This window comes from Peromyscus maniculatus, chromosome 17 (genome assembly GCF_049852395.1).
Source record: "Peromyscus maniculatus bairdii isolate BWxNUB_F1_BW_parent chromosome 17, HU_Pman_BW_mat_3.1, whole genome shotgun sequence".
Taxonomy (NCBI): domain Eukaryota; kingdom Metazoa; phylum Chordata; class Mammalia; order Rodentia; family Cricetidae; genus Peromyscus; species Peromyscus maniculatus.
Genome location: NC_134868.1, coordinates 35431604 through 35444388, shown reverse-complemented (window position 1 = coordinate 35444388; position 12785 = coordinate 35431604). Strand labels below are relative to the sequence as shown.

Here is a 12785-nt window from a genome sequence, read left to right as displayed (position 1 = left end):
TTGCTGGGGACATGAGAAATGAGGCTAGAGTGGAGCTGCTTGCAGATTTGCCAGGGGTATAGGGATCCAGCTTTCATGCATGAGCTGGTACCCATGCTGAGGCACCTTTTTTTTTTTTTTTTTTTTGATGATGCTATTGCCTTTGAGTCCAGTAGATAGATAATTCATCCCCAGTGTTCCTGTAAGACTGCCTGGTGACCTCAGTAATTTGCTAGTTTAGGCCTGGTGAAATTGTTTCTTTGTTTTTCTACCTATGAGTTATCTAGAAGGAATACATATTTACCAATAAAATATTAAATTAATAGAACAAAGAATTTTTGAGAGTTTGGTACTTGTTCTTGGTGTGAAAATTTTAACTTGCTAAAATAAATAATTAAAAGTTTTAAATTCAGGGCGGGAGAGATGGCTCAGAGGTTAAGAGCACTGACTGCTCTTCCTGAGGTTCTGAGTTCAATTCCCAGCAACCACATGGTGGCTCACAGCCTCCTGTAATGAGATCTGGTGCCCTCTTCCACCCTGCAAGGACATATGCAGGCAGAATACTGTATATATAATAAATAAATAAATCTTAAAAAAAAGTTTTAAGTTCTATCTTTCTTCTCAGAATGGTATGCATCAGTTAATACTTTTTCCCTAGAAACTTACTCATTTGAACTAATTTATGTTGTGAAACATTTTATTAAGGTACTATATATATATATACATACATATATATGTATGTATGTATGTATGTATAAATAAGTGTGTGTGTGTGTGTGTGTTGTGTGTGTGTGTGTGTGTGTGTGTGTGTGTGTGTGTGTGTGTGTGTTGGGTTATGTGCATTAGTTTATTAGGTTTGTCTAATAGAGTAAAACTGATCGACTGCCATCCCCACAGATAGAAACATTCAGCCTTGCACTGTCCAATGACAAGAATCAGTTAATTCCCTCTCCTCATTTTTATTATATCTTTTCTGTTTTGAAGTATCTTTAATCACAGCTTTGTAGTTTCTCTTTCTAGTTTTCTTTGAATTTTCATTTTCCTGTATCATTCCTTTTCCGGCTCTCTGAAGCTTGTCTATATTAAGGAATGTCTACAAATCTCCTTCAGCACTTTTCTCCCAATACACAAAGGCCATCAGTCTTGAGTTGTAAGGAAAAAGAAACTTCCATAAGTTTTTCAGAAATTATCCATGGGGAAGTATAAAACTAAGCAAATTCCTGTAAGATGCAAACTGAATTTCTATTTAAGTGAGTTCGATCCTGCCCCCTTTAGCAATTATATAACTATGTAATATCATTTACAATTTTCTCTTTAGCAGTTCCTGAAACAAGATCACATAATTGTACTGAATAATACCCGTGACAACTAATGAGGTCTTCTCTAAACTATTTTTTGCTTCTTGATTTATATTGAACATTGAAAGCTTCAGGTAAAAGCTGCTTCTTAATATCACTTCTATTGGTGGAATGGTTTTTTATTACTATAGCTCTGTAGTAGAGCCTGAAATCAGGGATGCTAATACCTCCAGAAGTTATTTTATTGTTCAGATTGTTTTAGCTATCCTGGGTTTTTTGTTTTTCCATATGAAGTTGAGTACTGTCTTTCAAGGTCTGTAAGGAATTGTGTTGGCATTTTAATGGGGGATTGCATTAAATCTGTGGATTGCTTTTGGTAAGATGGCCATTTTTACTATGGTAATCCTATGGACCCATGAGTATAAGTGCTGTTTCTATCTTCTGATATCTTCTTCAATTTCTTTCTTCAAAGACTCAAAGTTCTTGTCATACATGTATTTTGTTGGCTTTGTTAGAATTACACCAAGTTATTTTATATAATTTGAGGCTGTTGTGAGGGTGTTGATTCTCTGATTTCCTTCTCAGTCCATTTGTCATTTATATAAAGGAGGGCTATTGATTTTTTTGAGTTAATCTTGTCTCCTGTCATTTGACTAAAGGTGTTTATCATCTAAGAAGATCCCTGGTAGAATTTTGGGGGTCACTTATGTACACTATCATATCATCTACGAATAATGATACTTTGACTTCTTTTTTTCCAATTTTTATCTCCTTGATTTCCTTTGGCTGTCCGTTTGTTCTAGTTCAGACTTCAAGTACTATATTGAATAGGTATGGAGAGAGTGGATAACCTTGTCGAGTTCCTGATTTTAGTGGAAAAGCTTTGAGTTTCTTCTCTCCATTTAATTTGATGTTGGCAATCAACTTGGTAGATATTGCTTTTATTAGGTTAAGGTGTGTCCCTTGGTGCTTGCTTCAGCAGCACATATACTAAAATTGGAACAATACAGACAAGATTAGCATGGCACCTGAGCAAGGATGACGGTCTTGAAGTGTTCCATATTGAAAAAAAAAAAGTGTGTCCCTTGTATCCCTCATCTCTCCAAGATGAAGAGTTGTTGAATCTTGTCAAAGGCTTTTTCAGCATCTAACAAGATGACCATGTGGGTTTTTTCTTTCAGCTTGTTTATATGGTAGATTACATTGACAGATTTTCTTATGTTGAACCATCCGTGCATTTCTGGGCTGAAGACTACTTGTTCCTTGGTGTCTCTTTCCTTTCCGGTCTTCTGGCCTAAATGGCCAAGGGTTCTGGTGGCTGGTGTGTCTTCAGCTCCAATATGGTGTCCACTCTGTGGGTTTTTGGGCTAGGGGTCCCTAGGTCTAGCCTGGCCTCTGGGAAAGCTGAAGTCGTCTTCCAAAGTTGTGGACCAGGATATGGAGCCTAGGGGAGAGGATGCAGTCTATGATCCCTAGATCTGGTTTGGCCTTGGGGTAAGGACCAGCCTGGCCTCCAGTACAGTTGCAAGGGCTTTGGTCTCTAGATCCAGTCTGTTCTCTGGTAAAGCTGAAGTCTGCTTTGATGTTATAGACCTGGGTTCTCTAAATCTGGTCTGGACTCTGGTAAAGCAGATATCTTCTTTTGAAGTTGTAGACCAGGATAGTTGTAGCCCAGGGGTTGGGGGTGTAGTCTGGGGTTGCTGGGCAGACTTAAAGAAGTTTTCTGGGCAGTGGACAATGTGTTCCCTGGGGTTCCTAGGACCAGCTTGGCCTCTGGTAAAGCTGAAGTCTTCTTCTAAAGTAGTAAGCAGGGATATGGAGCCCAGGTTTGGGGGTGCAGTTTGGGTTTGTTGAATCGACTTAAAGAGGTTTAGTGGGCAGTGGATGATGTCTTTCTTGGACCCATAGCATCACTCTGGCCTCCAGTAAAGCTTCAGGGGCTGTGTACTGTAGTATGGAGCCCATGGGAGGAGGTGGTCATATTGTTTATGAAAATAAATTCAAATAACATTGAAGTAACATCTTTCTAAGTAAACCAACAGAATAACACATTCAAAGCATTCTGTTTGTTTGTATATCACACAACTCAGGCGTCTAGCATTTTTATATTCCCTTCAACACAAAGTTGGTAGGCAAGAGTTTTTTCTGTAAATTCTTTCCATGCTTTATTTTCATCCAAGTTGATTCATTTCTTTTAAGGAGAGATCAGAAGCAAACTGTGGGAACGTCTCACACAGATAAGCACTGTCAGCATTATGTAAGACAAGGAGCCCTGAACAATTAGTGAAAGGAAGTATCTTGCCATTGAGTTTTGTTCATGCTTCTGTAATAGAAAATGAAAAAACAAAAGATTGATGACCACTTATTCTCTCTCTCTCTCTTGATTTCATTTTTTGTACTTATTCAGAATGTGTAATATGTTCGTATTTCTTTTGTGGAAGATGAGAAGGTAGGATAAGAGTGGCAATCTCAGTAATGTAGAAATAAAACAATTTCCATCGCAATTAGTGACTTGCTTTTCTGCTTTATAAGGAAGAAAATAACTAATACATAAGACTTTTCTCTTGTTCTCTATTCAACAACTTTCTGTGATATTTGCATATCTATGCATATGCATATATATTATCAGATGGATATGTAGCCACATATATAGTGTTTTAACACTTTGTAGTTTTACGTGCCTTTGCTTATTCTCTTTCAAATAGCAACTGTCAATACAAGAAGATATATCAGTATTATATTTCAAACATTCTTAAAAATTATGTGATATAAACATTTTCTTATATTTTAATGTGTATTTCCTCCAAACTATATGCAATACAATTAAATTAGCTGTGATACTATACATTGCAGCTATATTCAAGTAATCATGAGATCTTGTGGTATCAATTAAATTATAAACACTATACCAAAGTATAAAATTATTCTTCTTAACCTTTGAAATTCATTTTGACAGTTCATTGGATAAATATAATGACAATCATACTTCTGCTTCCATATCCCTATTATTTCCCTTTTAGATTCCTGTCCTTTATTATTTTTTTTCTAGCTAACTAATACAATAGAAACCATGCTACAGGGAAGATGTGTGGCCAGTTAAGTATTAGTTATGTCAGAAATTGTGGAACTTTTATTTGGCATAAGGCATAAATTTTCTTTGTCTAATAAAAGGAAACTTGCATACAAACCATTCCTGGTCAAAAAGAGTATTCTTGAAAAAGTCACCAAAGCTTTTCTCTCTTCTCTATAAAATGACACACAGTGTGTTTAAACTGCCATTCAAATGTTTTAATGGAGACACTGATGTATGCTTACTGATATTTTAAGATTTTTAGTTTTTAACATAATAATTTATATTGCTATTTAAATGATTGTAAACTTTCCTGTCTTCTCTCTGAAATCAATTTATTCTATAAACATGGCATTTAGTGTTGAAGCAAGTGAATCTAATAATAAACAAAAATAATCTTCAAAGTAAACAATTTAAGAAATCATAAGACATTGTTATTCTGTCAGGTAAATAATAATAAACTGTCTTTGTGAGGTAGCTATTCATTGTTTGTGATGCTTTATTGTGAATTCAGTCACTGATGGTTACATGAATTCTTAAATTTCTTTGCTTTGAAAATCATTATTTATGACCCCTAAAGAGGCACCTAACCCTCTTTGGTCTCTAGAGAAATGATGAGGTGGTGTGTTTGGATTAAAACCTTTCCATTAAGAAGGATGATTTAGCTCCTGATGCAATGTAAGAATCTGGCAGATTTTAATGGCTGACTTCAGCAATGCTTTATTGGTGCTTTCATCACTGTGGCCAGTCAGAGGAACATAGGCTGAAGTCTTCATTTGAAATCATTTTTAGCACTCCCAATTCTAAAATGAAGTATTGGCATATATTGATTGTGTAGAATAAAAGATTTCTGTCTGACAATTCTATATGAAATGTGCACTTTGATCATATTCACCTTGTTTTAGTTACTTTTCTGGTTGTGAGGACAGAGTCCCCTCCAAAAGGGTTTGTTTTATTTCACAGTTTGAGAACAATGTGTATTATGGTGGGGAAGTTATGAGGACAGGAGTATGATATAGCTAGACACAATGTGTCTAAATGTGGCTGGACACAATGTGTCTAAATGTAGCTGGACACAATGTGTCTAAATCCAGTAGGAAAGGGGAGATGAATGTAGACAATCACTTTAGTTTCTCCTTTTTACTTATTCAAAGATGCAAATCCATAAAGAATTGCTGTCTACAATTAAGTTTTTCTCCCTATCAACTAACCTAATCTGTAGATTTCCTCATAGACCCACAAACAATTGAGTTTCCAAGGTGAATAACCCAGTCAAGTGGACACTGAAGATTGACTATCGACACTCATTCACTCAATTACACTTTTTCATCCCTTCTGGCATACTTCCACTTCCATATCCCTATTATTTCCCTTTTAGATTCCTGTCCTTTTTCATTTTTTTCCTAGGTAACAAATACAATAGAAACCATGCTACAGGAAAGATGTGTGGCCAGTTAAATATTAGTTATGCTAGAAATTGTGGAGCTTTTATCTGGGACTGGTGGTGCAAGCCTTTAGTATCTGCTCCATGGGATACTAAGTTAGAAAGATGGCATGTCCAAGTCCTCCCTGAGCAAAGCTCAATCAAACTTGAGCAACCTAGTAAGACCATGACTCAAAAACAAACAAACAAACAAGCAAAACAAAACAAAACAAAAAAACAAAAAACTCAACAAACCAAATATCAAAAAACAAACAAAGATGTAAAAAAGTACTAGCGGTGTAGGTTAGTGGTGGGCATTTTCTTGTCATGCATGAGGCCAAGGTTCTATTTCCAGTATCATAAAAATAAGAAAATTAAGGAGATTAAACAGGAGTAGAAATAGCAGGAGGAGGAGGGAGGGAACGAGGAGGATTAACAACGAAATCATAGAGTTTTTATCTGACCAGAGTGCAATAAATCTTTCTACAGCAGAGTATGACAATGGAAGTCATTATATTTAAAAGTGAACAGGTTCCTTTTAAAAATGGGCCATGAGAAAGCTTAGAAATGATAATGGGAAACTGTGAAATATTTCAAACTGAATAGTAAAATGTTGTTATTCTCAAATCTTATGAAACTATACTAAATTAGTACTTTCAGTGAGATTGATGGTCTCAAGTGATTATACTAAAAGTGGAGAAAAACTTAAAAAGTTGCTGATCAAAAATCTCAGTTGAGAAGTTAGAAAATAAGTGGAACAAAAAAATAGAACCAAAATACAACTCTGAAAATGTAGATAACGAGTTGATGATGAAGAAAAGGGTAGGTGGTAATGCAATAGAATGCAGTTATTGTGACGTATTATCAACAATGCTAAAAGTAGATTATTATATCAACTAATAACATTTAGCAATTTCTGATAAACATGGTCACAAAAAGGTAAAAAGCAATAAATAATAAATATCAGTAATCAACAAAGGGCTATTGCTACAGATCCTTAAGGTGCTAACACAATCTAAATACTTTGTAGTAACTTTGTACAAGCAAATTGAAATTTTAACTAAGAGAAGCAGATTGGTGGTTGCCTATAGGTGGATTTTGGAACTCTGAGTATTAACCCTAATATTATTATAACTTTTTAAGGTGATAGGATTACTCTAGAATTGTGTTGCTAGGATTGCAACTGTAGTGCTATACTTAGTTTCTTTTCTTGTTGCTGCATATTTTAGTGTTTTGCTTTGAAGTTTGCAAATGGTTTAAAAAAAGTTTACAGCTTCATTGTCATGTGGACATTTGGTTTTTCCAACATCATTTACTGAAGAGCCAGTACTTTTCAGATACAATGCCCTCTTGACACTTTCTCGCCTAAATTATTTTCAGAAGGAAACAGTTTCTACTGCTTGAATTTTAGATGTGAGGTTTTAGTATAATTAAATAGAATTCAAAACTGTGTCCATTAATACCTAATTACTTCTGATGCCTAGGAAAGAACTTGCAGTGAAAGGAATATTTCAGAATTTATTGAAGAAACTGTTTATAAATTTATACAGGGTGAGACATATTTTTAATTAAACATTTCACTAGGCCAATTTTTCTTTCAAAGGTCCAACTGATACAAAGCTCAGGGAGATAGTTACAAAAACTAATATGGTTTTATCTATTTATTAATGAAAATGTTGGAAAATAACATGTCGTCTACATTAAAATGTAAAATCTCAATTAATTATTTCTCTTAGAACCAACAAATCAGCTTGTGATTTTTCTCTTGTGTATGAAATGATTGCTTGATTACATTTTATAAATTTTGTAAGACATGCATACAGGTAAATTTAAAGTTAAGCTTTACTTTTCCCTTATAATCATGAGTATGGTAATATTCTTATACTTCTCAGAATCTTGACTAGTATCTAATTATTTTTAATTTTTCAAAATGTTCAGAAAACAATTTTAAAGAGCTCAAATCTTTCTCCACCAGCCTTTGGAATAGGGTAAGAGATGATATATCTGGCGAAGATGTTCGTGGAAATATTTAGGGAAAATTGATACTGTTGAGAACAGTAACCTGAGTTCCTATAGATATGATTTAAATTTATTTAATAAAAACTTACACAAATGTATTTGCAGGTTTTTAGTTTCCTGGTTATTTATCATAGTTGATTTCTATTATCCTCACCTCCCTTTTCTTCACAATATATCCATACAATATCTTTTACAGATTCAATAGAAAAAGGACTTCTAAAATAACCTAACCTCTCAGTTTTTTCTACATACAGCATTTGATTATTTAATAATGTATTTTCAAATTTTTAGAATCCATGAATACTTTTATGTTCAGTTCGCCCAGGTAAGTGTGAGAATGAGGTAGTGTAGCTAAATGCAACACATCTTTAACAATAAAAAAAAAAAAAAAAACCTCCTTAGTTGTCTACCCTCCACCTGTCTTTAAAGCCAATGTTGATACCCTGTGGATCTAATTGAGGAAGAATTTAAATGCAGTATCAGAGAACTTGAAAATGCTGCATGATAAATTCTAAAATATTTTTATTTCTAGTCATTTGTTTCAGATCTGAAATGAAGACATCTCAAAACTAAAAATGTATTTCTGGACACTTCACCTAATTTCTGCATATCCAGAACTCCTGGAACATCCCCTCCCCATCCCCTTGTATCTGTATTTTGTTTGTGGTATGTCATTGAAATTCAGGCATGAGAAGGCCATATCTCTCCCATCTGGTTGCTTTCAATCTGTAATGCCACTTTGGTGGTACTGGTTACTTTAATGGTGTCTATCCACATGGACAGTGGGATGGTAGAGTATAGCAATACTTTTATTTTGTTTTTAACATTTAATATTAAATCCAGATAATGGTAGCACGTGCCTTTAATCCCAGCACTTAGAAGGCAGAGGCAGGCAGACCTCTGTGAGTTTGATGCCAACCGTGGTCTACAGAGCTCGTTTCAGGACAGCGAGCTATATAGAAAAAACCTGCCTCAGAAAGCCAAAACAAACAAACAAAAATAACATTTAATATTCAACTTTACTTCTAATTTCTATTTGCTACTTTTTGTATGGTGTGAAGTGATGGTGTGTGTGTGTGTGTGTGTGTGTGTGTGTGTGTGTGTGTGTGTGTGTAAGAGCTCTGAGCCAGGGTCTCAGTATATCAACCAGGAAGTACTTCAACTCAATCTTCCTTTCTAACTCTCTAGCCCTCTCAAGTGCCTGGGATTGTAGATATGATCACATCATGTGCAGCTACTTTGAACTCTTGAGCTAAAATCTCTTGCTTCCCCATCCCATCCTGTCACTGGTCACTACCATCCCATTTTCACTTTCCGTGATAATTTTTTATTATTTTATATTAAACATGTAAGTAAGAATAAATGGATTTTGGTTTCCTCTGGCTAGCTTAACATTTAAAATACTGTCCTTCAGATCTAGTCATGCTGTTAAATGTTCTTCCCTTTTAAATGTTGGACAGTATCCCATTGTATAAATACCCATACACACATAGATATATATGATCATACAAGGACATTATATAGTGTGGAAATATTAATATACACACATATTATCCCTAGGTTTTTTTGTGAAAAATGTTTTAATTAACAAGAAATGATATATATCCTAATGTTAGATGGGTAGTATCTCAATTCCATTTTTGGCAACTCTTCTACAGCATTGCATTGCATACTAGTACTACTCATTTATATTTCCACCTATATTACACAAGTGTTTCCTCCTCCACTATCCATACCAATATTTTGAACCTTCATTCTTTCGACATTAGCTATTCTGATGGGGCTGAAGTGTTGTCATTGTGCTTATTTTACTTATCTAATGATTAGGGAGGGTTAGCTCTTTAGATCCCTTGATTATTTATATGCCTTGTTTTGAAAATGTATATTTCAGGCTTGTAAAAATCTATTCTCAATCTTTTTATTCTCCTGTCTTCTCCTCCTAAATTTGTGGCCATAGGCCCACCATGTCCAAATTTTTTCAAGGTTATCTTATTGGGAACATCATTTGGAACTGTAGTTATAATCTCAAGTTATTTATATGTCATGGCACACCTGACAGCAAGATAAGTATGCAATTTTGAGCTGAGCAGTCCTATACCTAGCTCAGACCTGTGAGCACATTACTAAAATATAACAGTAGGGATTGTAATAATGTCTATCTCTAACATTACTCAACTAGTTTTCCTTTGGAAATTCAGTTTGATCCAATGCTACACCTCAAAATACCCAAAGTTCAAGTCTATATACTTATTTTATTGTTCTCTTGTAAAGCTTGGTTTTAATTTATTGTAACTTTCTGCATCCTTACGCAGTCCTGTGTGTTAACTGAAAATATTGTTGACCCTTTTTCCTCTATAATGGAATTAGAGAAAAGCTAACAGAGTCAGAGGTTCCTGACCCAGATCCCATTTAGCCACACTTGATAGAAATATAACAGATTGCGATGCACACTTTCTGTTACTTATGAAAATTAAGTAACAACTTAAAAAATGAAATTAAGTATGAATGAATTTGTTAAAAGAATTCTGATAGAGTAAAATACTAGCTTGGAAAATCTTTACTGGGTGGTTCTTCACAGTAATATAAACTATAGTATCATATTGTGTTTAGGAAATTATATCCATTGTTAGTAAAGTTTTGCATTTGAAAAGAAGATAAAAATATTTATAAAAAGTCCTTCTCTGTAAATAGGACTCTGCTTGATATTCACCATCATGTACTCCCATCCAATGATTTTCATGCTCTTAATCATGATTTCTATAAAAATCTATGTGGCATATTGTTAAAGGAATGTTTTGTAAGAATTTTTTAAATGTTATACAATTTGAATCACTCCTTTTAATGAAATGGTAAAGATCTCAGTTAATATTTTAATACTTTCAATCAAAGTCCATCTAGTCTGAATTAATAAGTTATTATAGAAAGAATTCAGAACAAAATTCTCATACATATTAGCTATGCTTTACTAGACTGCTGAATTAGATGTTGTTGTAAGGCTTAAGACAATGTGAACATGGCTGAAAATAACAAGAAATCATAATCTATTTTATAAAGAAATACTTTTCATGTAGAATGGAATTGAGGGATTTAGATTTACTCTCTCATTTGAAACAATATCAAAGCATGAAATATTTAAAAACTATGGCTTCTAAGATGCTGGATGACAAACACAAAATAAACTAATACTTTGGAAGCCCAAACAAGCTATTAAGCTACATTGCTAGTACAGATTCCTACCTTAGGGATGAAGGAAACTTTCAGACTGTGTGTGAAAAAAATAACAAAACCAGGGCTGGAGAGATGGCTCAGAGGTTAAGAGCACTGACTGCTCTTCCAAAGGTCCTGAGTTCAATTCCCAGCAACCACATGGTGGCTCACAGTCATCTGTAATGAGATCTGGTGCCCTCTTCTGGCCTATAGTCATACATGCTGGATACATTATAAATAAATAAATCTAAAAAAAAATAACAAAACCAAACCTCGTGTCACATGAGGCTTTGGTATTATATTTTGGACAATCTCTAGCAAAACTGAGAATAGGAAGTCATGGTTCAAGAATTACCAATGTCACTGCTTTGTCAAGTTGCTCCCAGGGCAGGGAACAGAAGACTCAATCTACTTCAATAAACTTCATTACTGACTCAGGGTTTAAAGATGGGAAATTACGTGGAAATTGGAGCAGGAAAAAAAACAGGCTCTTGACAGCTGAGAATCCAAAATTTTAACACATTTTCTGTGAGGTTTATCTACAGAGATAAATCTCTTTTATATACAGTGTTTTAGTTAATGTTACAATTGCTATGATGAATCACCATGACCAAAACAACTAAGGGAGGAAAGGGTTTATTTGGCTTATACTTCCATATCACTGTTCATTACTGAAGAAAGACAGGGCAGGAACTCAAACAGGAGAGATACCTCCATAGAGGAGTTCTGCTTCCTGGTTGGTTCTCCATGGCTTGTTCACCCTGCTTTTTTATAGAACCCATGACTACCAGCCTAGTGGTGGTTTCATGCACATTGGGCTGGGCCCTCCCACATCAATCACTAAGAACATGCTCACAGGCTTTCCTAGACCCCTATCTTATGGAAGCATTTACTCAAGTAAGGTTCCTCCCTCTCTCATGACTCTAGCTTAGGTTAAGTTGGCATAAACCCAGCCAGCACATACAGCCAGATTGTCAAATAATAATATTAAAATAGCAACAAACCATGTTTAAAGAATGAGCATATTCAACTTCCAGTATCATCTTATTCATTTCTTATTATTTTTCCAGAAATCTCACAAAGACTGTTAACTGCTTTTTTACAATAAATTTCTTGCAATTTCACTCATCCCTGTTAAATAGGATTTTCACATCATCATCTGTAACCCTGTTACATACATTTTTAACCACATTTAAATTCTCTAGCCACCTTTTAAAGATAGCATAAAAAACATCAAATCGCATATATAACCATTGTAAAGACAATTAAAGGGTATCTCTTCTTTCCCTGTGGGTGTGTTTTGTCTTTTTCCTGAGTGCTTCTCTTTTTGTCAACTCCATGTTCAAATCTACATTAAGACAGGATATCCATAGCACACCAAGGCTCAGGGACATAGAGAAAGTGGAGACTGAAAGGTGGTAACAGTCAGATTTCTGCTAAGAATTGGAAGACATAGTGTTTTCTCAATGGGACAGGACAGCTCCACTACAGAATTTACAACTGATGTTGCCTGTGAATTAAACCAATTGCACAAGCCAGTCAATATGCTGTACAGTGAAACACAAAGTACAAATAGCAATTTTAGAAATCAAACATTCTCATAGATTAGAGTGACATATTAATGGGTGAAGGGCTTGCTGCATGAGCATAAACACTTGAGTTGGGTCCCCACCACTCCTGAGGAAAGGTCATCATGGTGGTGTACATTTGCAATCCCAGTCCTGGGGAGCTGAGGGCTTGGAAACTGGACAAAGGCTGGAGGATACTTGGGGCTTGCTGGCAGTCAAAA

At 34.9% G+C, this 12785-nt stretch overlaps 1 protein-coding gene and 1 pseudogene across 1 annotated transcript in view; one reads left to right on the top strand and one right to left on the bottom strand.

Moving 5' to 3' along the window:
• Sgcz (sarcoglycan zeta) overlaps positions 1 to 12785 on the bottom strand; it is a 1022364-nt gene that overhangs the window by 35455 nt on the left and 974124 nt on the right. The gene's annotated exons all lie outside the window — the stretch shown is intronic.
• LOC121823608 (U6 spliceosomal RNA) lies at positions 2244 to 2344 on the top strand (annotated as a pseudogene).